Below are 19705 nucleotides of genomic sequence, written 5' to 3'. Positions count from 1 at the left end.
CGTCACACTCAGTGCATACTTCTCATCTCACTCAGTGCTTATTTCCAGTCTCACTCAGTGCATACTCACTCAGTGCATACTTCCTGTCTCACTCAATGCATACTTCCTGTCTCACTCAGTGCATACTTCTCTTCTCACTCAGTGCATACTTCCTGTCTCACTCAGTGCATACTTCCTGTCTCACTCAGTGCATACTTCCCGTCTCACTCAGTGCATATTTCCCATCTCACTCAGTGCATACTTCCCATCTCACTCAGTGTATACTTCCCATCTCACTCAGTGCATACTTCCAGTCTCACTCAGTGCATACTTCCCGTCTCACTCAGTGCATACTTCCCATCTCACTCAGTGCATATTTCCCGTCACACTCAGTGCATACTTCTTGTCTCACTCAGTGCTTACTTCCAGTCTCACTCAGTGCATACTCACTCAGTGCATACTTCCCGTCTCACTCAGTGCATATTTCCCGTCACACTCAGTGCATACTTCTTGTCTCACTCAGTGTATACTTCCTGTCTCACTCAGTGCATACCTCTCATCTCACTCAGTGCTTACTTCTAGTCTCACTCAGTGCATACTTCCTGTTTCACTTAGTGCATGCTTCCCGTCTCACTTAGTGCATGCTTCCCGTCTCACTCAGTGCATACTTCCTGTCTCACTCAGTGCATACTTCCCGTCTCACTCAGTGCATACTTCCCGTCTCACTCAGTGCATACTTCCCATCTCACTCAGTGCATAATTCCCGCCTCACTCAGTGCATCCTTCCCGTCTCACTCAGTGCATACTTCCCGTCTCACTCAGTGCATGCTTCCCGTCTCACTCAGTGCATACTTCCCGTCTCACTCAGTGCATCCTTCCCGTCTCACTCAGTGCATCCTTCCTGTCTCACTCAGTGCCTACTTCCTGTCTCACTCAGTGCATACTTCCTTTCTCACTCAGTACATACTTCCTGTCTCACTCAGTGCATACTTCCCGTCTCACTCAGTGCATACTTACTGTCTCACTCAGTGCATGCTTCCTGTCTCACTCAGTGCATACTTCCCGTCTCACTCAGTGCATGCTTCCCGTCTCACTCAGTGCATACTTCCCGTCTCACTCAGTGCATCCTTCCCGTCTCACTCAGTGCATCCTTCCTGTCTCACTCAGTGCCTACTTCCTGTCTCACTCAGTGCATACTTCCTTTCTCACTCAGTGCATACTTCCTGTCTCACTCAGTGCATACTTCCCGTCTCACTCAGTGCATACTTACTGTCTCACTCAGTGCATGCTTCCCGTCTCACTCAGTGCATACTTCCCATCTCACTCAGTGCATCCTTCCCGTCTCACTCAGTGCATCCTTCCTGTCTCACTCAGTGCATCCTTCCTGTCTCACTCAGTGCATCCTTCCTGTCTCACTCAGTGCATACTTCCTGTCTCACTCAGTGCATACTTCCTGTCTCACTCTGCATACTTCCTGTCTCACTCAGTGCATACTTCCTGTCTCACTCAGTGCATACTTCTCGTCTCACTCAGTGCATACTTCCTATCTCACTCAGTGCATACTTCCTCTCTCACTCAGTCATGCTTCCCGTCTCACTTAGTGCATACTTCACGTCTCACTCAGTGCATACTTCCTGTCTCACTCAGTGCATATTTCCCGTCACACTCAGTGCATACTTCTTGTCTCACTCAGTGCATACTTCCTGTCTCACTCAGTGCATACCTCTCATCTCACTCAGTGCTTACTTCTAGTCTCACTCAGTGCATACTTCCTGTTTCACTTAGTGCATGCTTCCCGTCTCACTTAGTGCATGCTTCCCGTCTCACTCAGTGCATACTTCCTGTCTCACTCAGTGCATACTTCCCGTCTCACTCAGTGCATACTTCCCGTCTCACTCAGTGCATACTTCCCATCTCACTCAGTGCATAATTCCCGCCTCACTCAGTGCATCCTTCCCGTCTCACTCAGTGCATACTTCCCGTCTCACTCAGTGCATGCTTCCCGTCTCACTCAGTGCATACTTCCCGTCTCACTCAGTGCATCCTTCCCGTCTCACTCAGTGCATCCTTCCTGTCTCACTCAGTGCCTACTTCCTGTCTCACTCAGTGCATACTTCCTTTCTCACTCAGTGCATACTTCCTGTCTCACTCAGTGCATACTTCCCGTCTCACTCAGTGCATACTTACTGTCTCACTCAGTGCATGCTTCCTGTCTCACTCAGTGCATACTTCCCGTCTCACTCAGTGCATGCTTCCCGTCTCACTCAGTGCATACTTCCCGTCTCACTCAGTGCATCCTTCCCGTCTCACTCAGTGCATCCTTCCTGTCTCACTCAGTGCCTACTTCCTGTCTCACTCAGTGCATACTTCCTTTCTCACTCAGTGCATACTTCCTGTCTCACTCAGTGCATACTTCCCGTCTCACTCAGTGCATACTTACTGTCTCACTCAGTGCATGCTTCCTGTCTCACTCAGTGCATACTTCCCATCTCATTCAGTGCATCCTTCCCGTCTCACTCAGTGCATCCTTCCTGTCTCACTCAGTGCATCCTTCCTGTCTCACTCAGTGCATCCTTCCTGTCTCACTCAGTGCATACTTCCTGTCTCACTCAGTGCATACTTCCTGTCTCACTCTGCATACTTCCTGTCTCACTCAGTGCATACTTCCTGTCTCACTCAGTGCATACTTCTCGTCTCACTCAGTGCATACTTCCTATCTCACTCAGTGCATACTTCCTCTCTCACTCAGTCATGCTTCCCGTCTCACTTAGTGCATACTTCACGTCTCACTCAGTGCATACTTCCTGTCTCACTCAGTGCATACTTCCTGTCTCACTCAGTGCATACTTCTCGTCTCACTCAGTGCTTACTTCCTGTCTCAGTCAGTCATGCTTCCCGTCTCACTTAGTGCATACTTCTCATCTCACTCAGTGCATACTTCCTGTCTCACTCAGTGCATACTTCCTGTCTCACTCAGTGCATACTTCCTGTCTCACTCAGTGCATACTTCCTGTCTCACTCTGCATACTTCCTGTCTCACTCTGCATACTTCCTGTCTCACTCAATGCATACTTCCTTTCTCACTCTGCATACTTCCTGTCTCACTCAGTGCATACTTCCTGTCTCACTCAGTGCATACTTCCTGTCTCATTCAAGGACATAAGCACATCAAAGGAAGCAGCGACTCAAGCAAAAATCAATTCTCCAGTTTTATAATCTTGACTCTAAAATGGCCTCAACAGTTCCTGTGTTTGATAAGGAAGGGAAGGACCTGATTATCCTCTGCAACCAAGGTTGTTTCTTGGCAGCGCTTTCCTGTTCCTGAGACCTTGGTATTCCCTAGCGGTGCAGAGTCCTGAGTTAGGTGTGAGGCGTTGAGACATTTCCATCAATGCCAAGCCTTAAGGTAGAGGAAGGTCTCGTGATCATCATATCAAACAACACCAAGAGGGCACAAAGTGCATTTTCTCGAGTTCAGTTTGATCAGTGCGCACCTATCTAGTATGAGGTAATATTAACTCCATGCATGCTAAGTCGCCAATGGCCGTCGCGCGAACATCCCTTGGCTGGCACGGATCCGCCCACTCATTAAACCCTCTGAAACCTTGGCAGAATCGCAGCCGGGGTAAACGGGTTAAGGAATCGGAATTTAATTTGCGATTCCTACATGCATAAGGATTTGCAATTGCCAAATTGCGATTCCTTAAAAATCGCTATTTAGGAATCGCAAATCCTAATGTTGATGCATGTGGCAGCCAATTAAGAAAAAAGAATTAAAAAAGAAAAAAGATGTAAAATCTTTCAGAAGCGTTTGAGCAAGCATTAAGGCGCAGAAAGAAAGACAAGCGGCGTTTTAAGATAATTTCAGAAATGTGTTGCTTTGTCTTTGAGGAGGCCAGTGAGAGAATTGTCAAACATAAGACCACTCAGTGCATACTTCCCGTCTCACTCAGTGCATATTTCCCATCTCACTCAGTGCATACTTCCCATATCACTCAGTGTATACTTCCCGTCTCACTCAGTGCATACTTCCCGTCTCACTCAGTGCATATTTCCCGTCACACTCAGTGCATACTTCTTGTCTCACTCAGTGCATACTTCCTGTCTCACTCAGTGCATACCTCTCATCTCACTCAGTGCTTACTTCCAGTCTCACTCAGTGCATACTTCCTGTTTCACTCAGTGCATGCTTACCGTCTCACTTAGTGCATGCTTCCCGTCTCACTCAGTGCATACTTCCTGTCTCACTCAGTGCATACTTCCCGTCTCACTCAGTGCATACTTCCTGTCTCACTCAGTGCATACTTCCCGTCTCACTCAGTGCATACTTCCCGTCTCACTCAGTGCATACTTCCCATCTCACTCAGTGCATAATTCCCGTCTCACTCAGTGCATACTTCCCGTCTCACTCAGTGCATGCTTCCCGTCTCACTCAGTGCATACTTCCCGTCTCACTCAGTGCATCCTTCCCGTCTCACTCAGTGCATCCTTCCTGTCTCACTCAGTGCCTACTTCCTGTCTCACTCAGTGCATACTTCCTTTCTCACTCAGTGCATACTTCCTGTCTCACTCAGTGCATACTTCCTGTCTCACTCAGTGCATACTTACTGTCTCACTCAGTGCATGCTTCCTGTCTCACTCAGTGCATACTTCCCGTCTCACTCAGTGCATGCTTCCCGTCTCACTCAGTGCATACTTCCCATCTCACTCAGTGCATCCTTCCCGTCTCACTCAGTGCATCCTTCCTGTCTCACTCAGTGCATCCTTCCTGTCTCACTCAGTGCATCCTTCCTGTCTCACTCAGTGCATACTTCCTGTCTCACTCAGTGCATACTTCCTGTCTCACTCTGCATACTTCCTGTCTCACTCAGTGCATACTTCCTGTCTCACTCAGTGCATACTTCTCGTCTCACTCAGTGCATACTTCCTATCTCACTCAGTGCATACTTCCTCTCTCACTCAGTCATGCTTCCCGTCTCACTTAGTGCATACTTCACGTCTCACTCAGTGCATACTTCCTGTCTCACTCAGTGCATACTTCCTGTCTCACTCAGTGCATACTTCTCGTCTCACTCAGTGCTTACTTCCTGTCTCAGTCAGTCATGCTTCCCGTCTCACTTAGTGCATACTTCTCATCTCACTCAGTGCATACTTCCTGTCTCACTCAGTGCATACTTCCTGTCTCACTCAGTGCATACTATCTGTCTCACTCAGTGCATACTTCCTGTCTCACTCTGCATACTTCCTGTCTCACTCTGCATACTTCCTGTCTCACTCAATGCATACTTCCTTTCTCACTCTGCATACTTCCTGTCTCACTCAGTGCATACTTCCTGTCTCACTCAGTGCATACTTCCTGTCTCATTCAAGGACATAAGCACATCAAATGAAGCAGCGACTCAAGCAAAAATCAATTCTCCAGTTTTATAATCTTGACTCTAAAATGGCCTCAACAGTTCCTGTGTTTGATAAGGAAGGGAAGGACCTGATTATCCTCAGCAACCAAGGTTGTTTCTTGGCAGCGCTTTCCTGTTCCTGAGACCTTGGTATTCCCTAGCGGTGCAGAGTCCTGAGTTAGGTGTGAGGCGTTGAGACATTTCCATCAATGCCAAGCCTTAAGGTAGAGGAAGGTCTCGTGATCATCATATCAAACAACACCAAGAGGGCACAAAGTGCATTTTCTCGAGTTCAGTTTGATCAGTGCGCACCTATCTAGTATGAGGTAATATTAACTCCATGCATGCTAAGTCGCCAATGGCCGTCGCGCGAACATCCCTTGGCTGGCACGGATCCGCCCACTCATTAAACCCTCTGAAACCTTGGCAGAATCGCAGCCGGGGTAAACGGGTTAAGGAATCGGAATTTAATTTGCGATTCCTACATGCATAAGGATTTGCAATTGCCAAATTGCGATTCCTTAAAAATCGCTATTTAGGAATCGCAAATCCTAATGTTGATGCATGTGGCAGCCAATTAAGAAAAAAGAATTAAAAAAGAAAAAAGATGTAAAATCTTTCAGAAGCGTTTGAGCAAGCATTAAGGCGCAGAAAGAAAGACAAGCGGCGTTTTTAGATAATTTCAGAAATGTGTTGCTTTGTCTTTGAGGAGGCCAGTGAGAGAATTGTCAAACATAAGACCACTCAGTGCATACTTCCCGTCTCACTCAGTGCATATTTCCCATCTCACTCAGTGCATACTTCCCATCTCACTCAGTGTATACTTCCCGTCTCACTCAGTGCATACTTCCCGTCTCACTCAGTGCATATTTCCCGTCACACTCAGTGCATACTTCTTGTCTCACTCAGTGCATACTTCCTGTCTCACTCAGTGCATACCTCTCATCTCACTCAGTGCTTACTTCCAGTCTCACTCAGTGCATACTTCCTGTTTCACTCAGTGCATGCTTCCCGTCTCACTTAGTGCATGCTTCCCGTCTCACTCAGTGCATACTTCCTGTCTCACTCAGTGCATACTTCCCGTCTCACTCAGTGCATACTTCCCGTCTCACTCAGTGCATACTTCCCATCTCACTCAGTGCATACTTCCCGTCTCACTCAGTGCATGCTTCCCGTCTCACTCAGTGCATACTTCCCGTCTCACTCAGTGCATCCTTCCCGTCTCACTCAGTGCATCCTTCCTGTCTCACTCAGTGCCTACTTCCTGTCTCACTCAGTGCATACTTCCCGTCTCACTCAGTGCATACTTCCCGTCTCACTCAGTGCATACTTCCCGTCTCACTCAGTGCATGCTTCCTGTCTCACTCAGTGCATACTTCCCGTCTCACTCAGTGCATGCTTCCCGTCTCACTCAGTGCATACTTCCCGTCTCACTCAGTGCATCCTTCCCGTCTCACTCAGTGCATCCTTCCTGTCTCACTCAGTGCATCCTTCCTGTCTCACTCAGTGCATCCTTCCTGTCTCACTCAGTGCATACTTCCTGTCTCACTCAGTGCATACTTCCCGTCTCACTCAGTGCATCCTTCCCGTCTCACTCAGTGCATCCTTCCTGTCTCACTCAGTGCATCCTTCCTGTCTCACTCAGTGCATACTTCCTGTCTCACTCAGTGCATACTTCCTGTCTCACTCTGCATACTTCCTGTCTCACTCAGTGCATACTTCCTGTCTCACTCAGTGCATACTTCTCGTCTCACTCAGTGCATACTTCCTATCTCACTCAGTGCATACTTCCTCTCTCACTCAGTCATGCTTCCCATCTCACTTAGTGCATACTTCTCGTCTCACTCAGTGCATACTTTCTGTCTCACTCAGTGCATACTTCCTGTCTCACTCAGTGCATACTTCTCGTCTCACTCAGTGCTTACTTCCTGTCTCACTCAGTCATGCTTCCCGTCTCACTTAGTGCATACTTCTCATCTCACTCAGTGCATACTTCCTGTCTCACTCAGTGCATACTTCCTGTCTCACTCAGTGAATACTTCCTGTCTCACTCTGCATACTTCCTGTCTCACTCTGCATACTTCCTGTCTCACTCAGTGCATACTTCCTGTCTCACTCTGCATACTTCTTGTCTCACTCAGTGCATACTTCCTGTCTCACTCAGTGCATGCTTCCTGTCTCACTCAGTGCATACTTCCCGTCTCACTCAGTGCATGCTTCCCGTCTCACTCAGTGCATACTTCCCGTCTCACTCAGTGCATGCTTCCCGTCTCACTCAGTGCATACTTCCCGTCTCACTCAGTGCATCCTTCCCGTCTCACTCAGTGCATCCTTCCTGTCTCACTCAGTGCCTACTTCCTGTCTCACTCAGTGCATACTTCCCGTCTCACTCAGTGCATACTTCCCGTCTCACTCAGTGCATACTTCCCGTCTCACTCAGTGCATGCTTCCTGTCTCACTCAGTGCATACTTCCCGTCTCACTCAGTGCATGCTTCCCGTCTCACTCAGTGCATACTTCCCGTCTCACTCAGTGCATCCTTCCCGTCTCACTCAGTGCATCCTTCCTGTCTCACTCAGTGCATCCTTCCTGTCTCACTCAGTGCATCCTTCCTGTCTCACTCAGTGCATACTTCCTGTCTCACTCAGTGCATACTTCCCGTCTCACTCAGTGCATCCTTCCCGTCTCACTCAGTGCATCCTTCCTGTCTCACTCAGTGCATCCTTCCTGTCTCACTCAGTGCATCCTTCCTGTCTCACTCAGTGCATACTTCCTGTCTCACTCAGTGCATACTTCCTGTCTCACTCTGCATACTTCCTGTCTCACTCAGTGCATACTTCCTGTCTCACTCAGTGCATACTTCTCGTCTCACTCAGTGCATACTTCCTATCTCACTCAGTGCATACTTCCTCTCTCACTCAGTCATGCTTCCCATCTCACTTAGTGCATACTTCTCGTCTCACTCAGTGCATACTTTCTGTCTCACTCAGTGCATACTTCCTGTCTCACTCAGTGCATACTTCTCGTCTCACTCAGTGCTTACTTCCTGTCTCACTCAGTCATGCTTCCCGTCTCACTTAGTGCATACTTCTCATCTCACTCAGTGCATACTTCCTGTCTCACTCAGTGCATACTTCCTGTCTCACTCAGTGAATACTTCCTGTCTCACTCTGCATACTTCCTGTCTCACTCTGCATACTTCCTGTCTCACTCAGTGCATACTTCCTGTCTCACTCTGCATACTTCTTGTCTCACTCAGTGCATACTTCCTGTCTCACTCAGTGCATGCTTCCTGTCTCACTCAGTGCATACTTCCCGTCTCACTCAGTGCATGCTTCCCGTCTCACTCAGTGCATACTTCCCGTCTCACTCAGTGCATCCTTCCCGTCTCACTCAGTGCATCCTTCCTGTCTCACTCAGTGCATCCTTCCTGTCTCACTCAGTGCATCCTTCCTGTCTCACTCAGTGCATACTTCCTGTCTCACTCAGTGCATACTTCCTGTCTCACTCTGCATACTTCCTGTCTCACTCAGTGCATACTTCCTGTCTCACTCAGTGCATACTTCTCGTCTCACTCAGTGCATACTTCCTATCTCACTCAGTGCATACTTCCTCTCTCACTCAGTCATGCTTCCCATCTCACTTAGTGCATACTTCTCGTCTCACTCAGTGCATACTTCCTGTCTCACTCAGTGCATACTTCCTGTCTCACTCAGTGCATACTTCTCGTCTCACTCAGTGCTTATTTCCTGTCTCACTCAGTCATGCTTCCCGTCTCACTTAGTGCATACTTCTCATCTCACTCAGTGCATACTTCCTGTCTCACTCAGTGCATACTTCCTGTCTCACTCAGTGAATACTTCCTGTCTCACTCTGCATACTTCCTGTCTCACTCTGCATACTTCCTGTCTCACTCAGTGCATACTTCCTGTCTCACTCTGCATACTTCTTGTCTCACTCAGTGCATACTTCCTGTCTCACTCAGTGCATACTTCCTGTCTCATTCAAGGACATAAGCACATCAAAGGAAGCAGCGACTCAAGCAAAAATCAATTCTCCAGTTTTATAATCTTGACTCTAAAATGGCCTCAACAGTTCCTGTGTTTGATAAGGAAGGGAAGGACCTGATTATCCTCTGCAACCAAGGATGTTTCTTGGCAGCGCTTTCCTGTTCCTGAGACCTTGGTATTCCCTAGTGGTGCAGAGTCCTGAGTTAGGTGTGAGGCGTTGAGACATTTCCATCAATGCCAAGCCTTAAGGTAGAGGAAGGTCTCGTGATCATCATATCAAACAACACCAAGAGGGCACAAAGTGCATTTTCTCGAGTTCAGTTTGATCAGTGCGCACCTATCTAGTATGAGGTAATATTAACTCCATGCATGCTAAGTCGCCAATGGCCGTCGCGCGAACATCCCTTGGCTGGCACGGATCCGTCAACTCATTAAACCCTCTGAAACCTTGGCAGAATCGCCGCCGCGGTAAACGGGTTAAGGAATCGCAATTTAATTTGCGATTCCTACATGCATAAGGATTTGCAATTGCCAAATTGCGATTCCTTAAAAATCGCTATTTAGGAATCGCAAATCCTAATGTTGATGCATGTGGCAGCCAATTAAGAAAAAAGAATTAAAAAAGAAAAAAGATGTAAAATCTTTCAGAAGCGTTTGAGCAAGCATTAAGGCGCAGAAAGAAAGACAAGCGGCGTTTTTAGATAATTTCAGAAATGTGTTGCTTTGTCTTTGAGGAGGCCAATGAGAGAATTGTCAAACATAAGACCACTCAGTGCATACTTCCCTTCTCACTCAGTGCATATTTCCCATCTCACTCAGTGCATACTTCCCAACTCACTCAGTGCATACTTCCCGTCTCACTCAGTGCATCCTTCCCGTCTCACTCAGTGCATCCTTCCCGTCTCACTCAGTGCATGCTTCCTGTCTCACTCAGTGCATACTTCCTGTCTCACTCAGTGCATACTTCCCTTCTCACTCAGTGCATACTTCCCATCTCACTCAGTGCACACTTCCCTTCTCACTCAGTGCATACTTCCTGTCTCACTCAGTGCATATTTCCCATCTCACTCAGTGCATACTTCCCGTCTCACTCAGTGCATACTTCACGTCACACTCAGTGCATACTTCTCATCTCACTCAGTGCTTATTTCCAGTCTCACTCAGTGCATACTCACTCAGTGCATACTTCCTGTCTCACTCAATGCATACTTCCTGTCTCACTCAGTGCATACTTCTCTTCTCACTCAGTGCATACTTCCTGTCTCACTCAGTGCATACTTCCTGTCTCACTCAGTGCATACTTCCCGTCTCACTCAGTGCATATTTCCCATCTCACTCAGTGCATACTTCCCATCTCACTCAGTGTATACTTCCCATCTCACTCAGTGCATACTTCCAGTCTCACTCAGTGCATACTTCCCGTCTCACTCAGTGCATACTTCCCGTCTCACTCAGTGCATATTTCCCGTCACACTCAGTGCATACTTCTTGTCTCACTCAGTGCTTACTTCCAGTCTCACTCAGTGCATACTCACTCAGTGCATACTTCCTGTCTCACTCAGTGCATATTTCCCGTCACACTCAGTGCATACTTCTTGTCTCACTCAGTGCATACTTCCTGTCTCACTCAGTGCATACCTCTCATCTCACTCAGTGCTTACTTCTAGTCTCACTCAGTGCATACTTCCTGTTTCACTTAGTGCATGCTTCCCGTCTCACTTAGTGCATTCTTCCCGTCTCACTCAGTGCATACTTCCTGTCTCACTCAGTGCATACTTCCCGTCTCACTCAGTGCATACTTCCCGTCTCACTCAGTGCATACTTCCCATCTCACTCAGTGCATAATTCCCGCCTCACTCAGTGCATCCTTCCCGTCTCACTCAGTGCATACTTCCCGTCTCACTCAGTGCATGCTTCCCGTCTCACTCAGTGCATACTTCCCGTCTCACTCAGTGCATCCTTCCCGTCTCACTCAGTGCATCCTTCCTGTCTCACTCAGTGCCTACTTCCTATCTCACTCAGTGCATACTTCCTTTCTCACTCAGTGCATACTTCCTGTCTCACTCAGTGCATACTTCCCGTCTCACTCAGTGCATACTTACTGTCTCACTCAGTGCATGCTTCCTGTCTCACTCAGTGCATACTTCCCGTCTCACTCAGTGCATGCTTCCCGTCTCACTCAGTGCATACTTCCCATCTCACTCAGTGCATCCTTCCCGTCTCACTCAGTGCATCCTTCCTGTCTCACTCAGTGCATCCTTCCTGTCTCACTCAGTGCATACTTCCTGTCCCACTCAGTGCATACTTCCTGTCTCACTCTGCATACTTCCTGTCTCACTCAGTGCATACTTCCTGTCTCACTCAGTGCATACTTCTCGTCTCACTCAGTGCATGCTTCCTGTCTCACTCAGTGCATACTTCCCGTCTCACTCAGTGCATGCTTCCCGTCTCACTCAGTGCATACTTCCCGTCTCACTCAGTGCATCCTTCCCGTCTCACTCAGTGCATCCTTCCTGTCTCACTCAGTGCATCCTTCCTGTCTCACTCAGTGCATCCTTCCTGTCTCACTCAGTGCATACTTCCTGTCTCACTCAGTGCATACTTCCTGTCTCACTCTGCATACTTCCTGTCTCACTCAGTGCATACTTCCTGTCTCACTCAGTGCATACTTCTCGTCTCACTCAGTGCATACTTCCTATCTCACTCAGTGCATACTTCCTCTCTCACTCAGTCATGCTTCCCATCTCACTTAGTGCATACTTCTCGTCTCACTCAGTGCATACTTCCTGTCTCACTCAGTGCATACTTCCTGTCTCACTCAGTGCATACTTCTCGTCTCACTCAGTGCTTATTTCCTGTCTCACTCAGTCATGCTTCCCGTCTCACTTAGTGCATACTTCTCATCTCACTCAGTGCATACTTCCTGTCTCACTCAGTGCATACTTCCTGTCTCACTCAGTGAATACTTCCTGTCTCACTCTGCATACTTCCTGTCTCACTCTGCATACTTCCTGTCTCACTCAGTGCATACTTCCTGTCTCACTCTGCATACTTCTTGTCTCACTCAGTGCATACTTCCTGTCTCACTCAGTGCATACTTCCTGTCTCATTCAAGGACATAAGCCCATCAAAGGAAGCAGCGACTCAAGCAAAAATCAATTCTCCAGTTTTATAATCTTGACTCTAAAATGGCCTCAACAGTTCCTGTGTTTGATAAGGAAGGGAAGGACCTGATTATCCTCTGCAACCAAGGATGTTTCTTGGCAGCGCTTTCCTGTTCCTGAGACCTTGGTATTCCCTAGTGGTGCAGAGTCCTGAGTTAGGTGTGAGGCGTTGAGACATTTCCATCAATGCCAAGCCTTAAGGTAGAGGAAGGTCTCGTGATCATCATATCAAACAACACCAAGAGGGCACAAAGTGCATTTTCTCGAGTTCAGTTTGATCAGTGCGCACCTATCTAGTATGAGGTAATATTAACTCCATGCATGCTAAGTCGCCAATGGCCGTCGCGCGAACATCCCTTGGCTGGCACGGATCCGTCAACTCATTAAACCCTCTGAAACCTTGGCAGAATCGCCGCCACGGTAAACGGGTTAAGGAATCGCAATTTAATTTGCGATTCCTACATGCATAAGGATTTGCAATTGCCAAATTGCGATTCCTTAAAAATCGCTATTTAGGAATCGCAAATCCTAATGTTGATGCATGTGGCAGCCAATTAAGAAAAAAGAATTAAAAAAGAAAAAAGATGTAAAATCTTTCAGAAGCGTTTGAGCAAGCATTAAGGCGCAGAAAGAAAGACAAGCGGCGTTTTTAGATAATTTCAGAAATGTGTTGCTTTGTCTTTGAGGAGGCCAATGAGAGAATTGTCAAACATAAGACCACTCAGTGCATACTTCCCTTCTCACTCAGTGCATATTTCCCATCTCACTCAGTGCATACTTCCCAACTCACTCAGTGCATACTTCCCGTCTCACTCAGTGCATCCTTCCCGTCTCACTCAGTGCATCCTTCCCGTCTCACTCAGTGCATGCTTCCTGTCTCACTCAGTGCATACTTCCTGTCTCACTCAGTGCATACTTCCCTTCTCACTCAGTGCATACTTCCCATCTCACTCAGTGCACACTTCCCTTCTCACTCAGTGCATACTTCCTGTCTCACTCAGTGCATATTTCCCATCTCACTCAGTGCATACTTCCCGTCTCACTCAGTGCATACTTCACGTCACACTCAGTGCATACTTCTCATCTCACTCAGTGCTTATTTCCAGTCTCACTCAGTGCATACTCACTCAGTGCATACTTCCTGTCTCACTCAATGCATACTTCCTGTCTCACTCAGTGCATACTTCTCTTCTCACTCAGTGCATACTTCCTGTCTCACTCAGTGCATACTTCCTGTCTCACTCAGTGCATACTTCCCGTCTCACTCAGTGCATATTTCCCATCTCACTCAGTGCATACTTCCCATCTCACTCAGTGTATACTTCCCATCTCACTCAGTGCATACTTCCAGTCTCACTCAGTGCATACTTCCCGTCTCACTCAGTGCATACTTCCCGTCTCACTCAGTGCATATTTCCCGTCACACTCAGTGCATACTTCTTGTCTCACTCAGTGCTTACTTCCAGTCTCACTCAGTGCATACTCACTCAGTGCATACTTCCTGTCTCACTCAGTGCATATTTCCCGTCACACTCAGTGCATACTTCTTGTCTCACTCAGTGCATACTTCCTGTCTCACTCAGTGCATACCTCTCATCTCACTCAGTGCTTACTTCTAGTCTCACTCAGTGCATACTTCCTGTTTCACTTAGTGCATGCTTCCCGTCTCACTTAGTGCATTCTTCCCGTCTCACTCAGTGCATACTTCCTGTCTCACTCAGTGCATACTTCCCGTCTCACTCAGTGCATACTTCCCGTCTCACTCAGTGCATACTTCCCATCTCACTCAGTGCATAATTCCCGCCTCACTCAGTGCATCCTTCCCGTCTCACTCAGTGCATACTTCCCGTCTCACTCAGTGCATGCTTCCCGTCTCACTCAGTGCATACTTCCCGTCTCACTCAGTGCATCCTTCCCGTCTCACTCAGTGCATCCTTCCTGTCTCACTCAGTGCCTACTTCCTGTCTCACTCAGTGCATACTTCCTTTCTCACTCAGTGCATACTTCCTGTCTCACTCAGTGCATACTTCCCGTCTCACTCAGTGCATACTTACTGTCTCACTCAGTGCATGCTTCCTGTCTCACTCAGTGCATACTTCCCGTCTCACTCAGTGCATGCTTCCCGTCTCACTCAGTGCATACTTCCCATCTCACTCAGTGCATCCTTCCCGTCTCACTCAGTGCATCCTTCCTGTCTCACTCAGTGCATCCTTCCTGTCTCACTCAGTGCATACTTCCTGTCCCACTCAGTGCATACTTCCTGTCTCACTCTGCATACTTCCTGTCTCACTCAGTGCATACTTCCTGTCTCACTCAGTGCATACTTCTCGTCTCACTCAGTGCATACTTCCTATCTCACTCAGTGCATACTTCCTCTCTCACTCAGTCATGCTTCCCGTCTCACTTAGTGCATACTTCACGTCTCACTCAGTGCATACTTCCTGTCTCACTCAGTGCATACTTCCTGTCTCACTCAGTGCATACTTCTCGTCTCACTCAGTGCTTACTTCCTGTCTCAGTCAGTCATGCTTCCCGTCTCACTTAGTGCATACTTCTCATCTCACTCAGTGCATACTTCCTGTCTCACTCAGTGCATACTTCCTGTCTCACTCAGTGCATACTTCCTGTCTCACTCAGTGCATACTTCCTGTCTCACTCTGCATACTTCCTGTCTCACTCTGCATACTTCCTGTCTCACTCAATGCATACTTCCTTTCTCACTCTGCATACTTCCTGTCTCACTCAGTGCATACTTCCTGTCTCACTCAGTGCATACTTCCTGTCTCATTCAAGGACATAAGCACATCAAAGGAAGCAGCGACTCAAGCAAAAATCAATTCTCCAGTTTTATAATCTTGACTCTAAAATGGCCTCAACAGTTCCTGTGTTTGATAAGGAAGGGAAGGACCTGATTATCCTCTGCAACCAAGGTTGTTTCTTGGCAGCGCTTTCCTGTTCCTGAGACCTTGGTATTCCCTAGCGGTGCAGAGTCCTGAGTTAGGTGTGAGGCGTTGAGACATTTCCATCAATGCCAAGCCTTAAGGTAGAGGAAGGTCTCGTGATCATCATATCAAACAACACCAAGAGGGCACAAAGTGCATTTTCTCGAGTTCAGTTTGATCAGTGCGCACCTATCTAGTATGAGGTAATATTAACTCCATGCATGCTAAGTCGCCAATGGCCGTCGCGCGAACATCCCTTGGCTGGCACGGATCCGCCCACTCATTAAACCCTCTGAAACCTTGGCAGAATCGCAGCCGGGGTAAACGGGTTAAGGAATCGGAATTTAATTTGCGATTCCTACATGCATAAGGATTTGCAATTGCCAAATTGCGATTCCTTAAAAATCGCTATTTAGGAATCGCAAATCCTAATGTTGATGCATGTGGCAGCCAATTAAGAAAAAAGAATTAAAAAAGAAAAAAGATGTAAAATCTTTCAGAAGCGTTTGAGCAAGCATTAAGGCGCAGAAAGAAAGACAAGCGGCGTTTTTAGATAATTTCAGAAATGTGTTGCTTTGTCTTTGAGGAGGCCAGTGAGAGAATTGTCAAACATAAGACCACTCAGTGCATACTTCCCGTCTCACTCAGTGCATATTTCCCATCTCACTCAGTGCATACTTCCCATCTCACTCAGTGTATACTTCCCGTCTCACTCAGTGCATACTTCCCGTCTCACTCAGTACATATTTCCCGTCACACTCAGTGCATACTTCTTGTCTCACTCAGTGCATACTTCCTGTCTCACTCAGTGCATACCTCTCATCTCACTCAGTGCTTACTTCCAGTCTCACTCAGTGCATACTTCCTGTTTCACTCAGTGCTTGCTTACCGTCTCACTTAGTGCATGCTTCCCGTCTCACTCAGTGCATACTTCCTGTCTCACTCAGTGCATACTTCCCGTCTCACTCAGTGCATACTTCCCGTCTCACTCAGTGCATACTTCCCATCTCACTCAGTGCATAATTCCCGCCTCACTCAGTGCATCCTTCCCGTCTCACTCAGTGCATACTTCCCGTCTCACTCAGTGCATACTTCCCGTCTCACTCAGTGCATCCTTCCCGTCTCACTCAGTGCATCCTTCCTGTCTCACTCAGTGCCTACTTCCTGTCTCACTCAGTGCATACTTCCTTTCTCACTCAGTGCATACTTCCTGTCTCACTCAGTGCATACTTCCCATCTCACTCAGTGCATACTTACTGTCTCACTCAGTGCATGCTTCCTGTCTCACTCAGTGCATACTTCCCGTCTCACTCAGTGCATGCTTCCCGTCTCACTCAGTGCATACTTCCCATCTCACTCAGTGCATCCTTCCCATCTCACTCAGTGCATCCTTCCTGTCTCACTCAGTGCATCCTTCCTGTCTCACTCAGTGCATCCTTCCTGTCTCACTCAGTGCATCCTTCCTGTCTCACTCAGTGCATACTTCCTGTCTCACATACTTACTGTCTCACTCAGTGCATGCTTCCTGTCTCACTCAGTGCATACTTCCCGTCTCACTCAGTGCATGCTTCCCGTCTCACTCAGTGCATACTTCCCATCTCACTCAGTGCATCCTTCCCATCTCACTCAGTGCATCCTTCCTGTCTCACTCAGTGCATCCTTCCTGTCTCACTCAGTGCATCCTTCCTGTCTCACTCAGTGCATCCTTCCTGTCTCACTCAGTGCATCCTTCCTGTCTCACTCAGTGCATACTTCCTGTCTCACTCAGTGCATACTTCCTGTCTCACTCTGCATACTTCCTGTCTCACTCAGTGCATACTTCCTGTCTCACTCAGTGCATACTTCTCGTCTCACTCAGTGCATACTTCCTATCTCACTCAGTGCATACTTCCTCTCTCACTCAGTCATGCTTCCCGTCTCACTTAGTGCATACTTCACGTCTCACTCAGTGCATACTTCCTGTCTCACTCAGTGCATACTTCCTGTCTCACTCAGTGCATACTTCTCGTCTCACTCAGTGCTTACTTCCTGTCTCAGTCAGTCATGCTTCCCGTCTCACTTAGTGCATACTTCTCATCTCACTCAGTGCATACTTCCTGTCTCACTCAGTGCATACTTCCTGTCTCACTCAGTGCATACTTCCTGTCTCACTCAGTGCATACTTCCTGTCTCACTCTGCATACTTCCTGTCTCACTCAATGCATACTTCCTTTCTCACTCTGCATACTTCCTGTCTCACTCAGTGCATACTTCCTGTCTCACTCAGTGCATACTTCCTGTCTCATTCAAGGACATAAGCACATCAAAGGAAGCAGCGACTCAAGCAAAAATCAATTCTCCAGTTTTATAATCTTGACTCTAAAATGGCCTCAACAGTTCCTGTGTTTGATAAGGAAGGGAAGGACCTGATTATCCTCTGCAACCAAGGTTGTTTCTTGGCAGCGCTTTCCTGTTCCTGAGACCTTGGTATTCCCTAGCGGTGCAGAGTCCTGAGTTAGGTGTGAGGCGTTGAGACATTTCCATCAATGCCAAGCCTTAAGGTAGAGGAAGGTCTCGTGATCATCATATCAAACAACACCAAGAGGGCACAAAGTGCATTTTCTCGAATTCAGTTTGATCAGTGCGCACCTATCTAGTATGAGGTAATATTAACTCCATGCATGCTAAGTCGCCAATGGCCGTCGCGCGAACATCCCTTGGCTGGCACGGATCCGCCCACTCATTAAACCCTCTGAAACCTTGGCAGAATCGCAGCCGGGGTAAACGGGTTAAGGAATCGGAATTTAATTTGCGATTCCTACATGCATAAGGATTTGCAATTGCCAAATTGCGATTCCTTAAAAATCGCTATTTAGGAATCGCAAATCCTAATGTTGATGCATGTGGCAGCCAATTAAGAAAAAAGAATTAAAAAAGAAAAAAGATGTAAAATCTTTCAGAAGCGTTTGAGCAAGCATTAAGGCGCAGAAAGAAAGACAAGCGGCGTTTTTAGATAATTTCAGAAATGTGTTGCTTTGTCTTTGAGGAGGCCAGTGAGAGAATTGTCAAACATAAGACCACTCAGTGCATACTTCCCGTCTCACTCAGTGCATATTTCCCATCTCACTCAGTGCATACTTCCCATCTCACTCAGTGTATACTTCCCGTCTCACTCAGTGCATACTTCCCGTCTCACTCAGTGCATATTTCCCGTCACACTCAGTGCATACTTCTTGTCTCACTCAGTGCATACTTCCTGTCTCACTCAGTGCATACCTCTCATCTCACTCAGTGCTTACTTCCAGTCTCACTCAGTGCATACTTCCTGTTTCACTCAGTGCATGCTTCCCGTCTCACTTAGTGCATGCTTCCCGTCTCACTCAGTGCATACTTCCTGTCTCACTCAGTGCATACTTCCCGTCTCACTCAGTGCATACTTCCCGTCTCACTCAGTGCATACTTCCCATCTCACTCAGTGCATACTTCCCGTCTCACTCAGTGCATGCTTCCCGTCTCACTCAGTGCATACTTCCCGTCTCACTCAGTGCATCCTTCCCGTCTCACTCAGTGCATCCTTCCTGTCTCACTCAGTGCCTACTTCCTGTCTCACTCAGTGCATACTTCCCGTCTCACTCAGTGCATACTTCCCGTCTCACTCAGTGCATACTTCCCGTCTCACTCAGTGCATGCTTCCTGTCTCACTCAGTGCATACTTCCCGTCTCACTCAGTGCATGCTTCCCGTCTCACTCAGTGCATACTTCCCGTCTCACTCAGTGCATCCTTCCCGTCTCACTCAGTGCATCCTTCCTGTCTCACTCAGTGCATCCTTCCTGTCTCACTCAGTGCATCCTTCCTGTCTCACTCAGTGCATACTTCCTGTCTCACTCAGTGCATACTTCCTGTCTCACTCTGCATACTTCCTGTCTCACTCAGTGCATACTTCCTGTCTCACTCAGTGCATACTTCTCGTCTCACTCAGTGCATACTTCCTATCTCACTCAGTGCATACTTCCTCTCTCACTCAGTCATGCTTCCCATCTCACTTAGTGCATACTTCTCGTCTCACTCAGTGCATACTTTCTGTCTCACTCAGTGCATACTTCCTGTCTCACTCAGTGCATACTTCTCGTCTCACTCAGTGCTTACTTCCTGTCTCACTCAGTCATGCTTCCCGTCTCACTTAGTGCATACTTCTCATCTCACTCAGTGCATACTTCCTGTCTCACTCAGTGCAT

Source organism: Lissotriton vulgaris, chromosome 1_1, assembly GCF_964263255.1.
Source record: "Lissotriton vulgaris chromosome 1_1, aLisVul1.2, whole genome shotgun sequence".
In the NCBI taxonomy this organism is placed as follows: Eukaryota; Metazoa; Chordata; class Amphibia; order Caudata; family Salamandridae; genus Lissotriton; species Lissotriton vulgaris.
This window is presented reverse-complemented; position numbering follows the sequence as displayed.